Here is a 1,754-nt window from a genome sequence, read left to right as displayed (position 1 = left end):
GAACAGCTATATGACATGGCATATAGAACTGTTATAGTACACAATTAAAGGATTCCCATATTTGCAAACCTGTGTGTGGTGTCTTTCCTATGACCTTTATATGGGTATATGTTGCAGGCAACGAGTGACATTTGTATGTGTGGCCAATACAGTGTCCAGTTGTTCAGGTGTTAACTGTAGGCATAGTGGCTGTTCCATACCGTCTACATATGTATCTTACTGTACATTTATCTGTGTGTGTATGTGCAGTCACATATATATCTATATATATATATATATATATATATATATATATATATATATATATATATATATATATATATATATATATATATATATATATATATATATATATATATTAGATTAAACCTCCAAAGTACAGATTCCCGAAGCAATGACAGAAAATAAATCCCAAATTAGGAAACTGCTAGACAACTGTTCAAGTCCACTAGGTAAAAATACGTGCTAAAACCACTTAAGATGTTAAAAACATATATTTAATGTAACAAAACAGAATACGTAAGCGCTTTCACGGAACTTGTCCGCTTCTTCAGACGTTAAAATCATTTGTATTGCACTGAACTTATATATCATACTAATGCATCAATTAATCAATTACACCTTCTAAAACATCAAGTATTTAAAGGTGCAAACAGCATATAGCATTTTTATGAAATTCAATACCTGTTATTAAATTCAACAATAAAAATATATAAAAAATATATATAAACACAATACATTCAAACGAAAAAATCATTGTAGCGCACTTAACTATATATCATGCTGCTGCATCACTTGATCAAATTATAACTACTAAACATCAAATATTTAAAGGCACAAACAGCATAAGACATATTTGTGGAATCCAATGCCTGTTATGGATACAACAATAAAACTAAATGCAATTAATACACCTGCCTATAAACCTATCACTTGATAGGTAGTATAGTAAAATTATATATGTGTACTAATATATATAACTAATAAATAAAATAAAAAGAAAAATAATACGATTTGTAACAATGATTAAATAATATTCCAACACTACAACTATTTATAGCCCCTAGCATTCAAAATGGGTTTAAGGGAAACAGCATTGTTTAACCCTTTTCCTCTATGAGCACCTAATCTAAATATCCATTTAAGTTCTGCACTTTCTGTTTCATTAACTATGTCACCAATCCGTGGATTCTCATATTGGATATGCAGTATTTGAAATAGAAACAAATGTGTGGATCCATATTTTATAACATGTTTCGCTATAGCATTATATTCTTCTTGCCTACAAATGCTATAATAATGATCCCTTATACGTTCTCTCAAAGATCTATTGGTTTTGCCCACATAAAAGCAAAAACATGCTGTACAATGGGCCACGTAAACAACATTTCTAGAAGTACAACACCCTGTATTTCTAAGCTCCCAGAGATACCCCGTTTCCGGGTGCTTATAGAATCTAGATTCATCTATGTATTGGCATTGGGCACATCTCCCACATTTTTTAGTGCCCATTGCTAAGGGATTTATCCTTGGTTGATTATTCCCTGTTCCCATTCGATAACATAGATGTTGTTTCAAGTTCTTACAATTCTTATAAACATAAGAGGGATACTCTCCTACCAACTTCTTAGTATAGTCATCTACCAGCAGAATGTGCCAATTATCTTTGATGGCATCCTGTATTCTGCTGACATTATTGCTATAAGGCATAACTATGGATAGCCTTGTTCTGTCCAATCTATTGTTGGTACTGG

Source organism: Protopterus annectens, chromosome 2.part0 (genome assembly GCF_019279795.1).
Source record: "Protopterus annectens isolate FY-2018-M chromosome 2.part0, PAN1.0, whole genome shotgun sequence".
Lineage (NCBI taxonomy): Eukaryota > Metazoa > Chordata > Ceratodontiformes > Protopteridae > Protopterus > Protopterus annectens.
Note: the sequence above shows the minus strand (reverse complement) of the source record.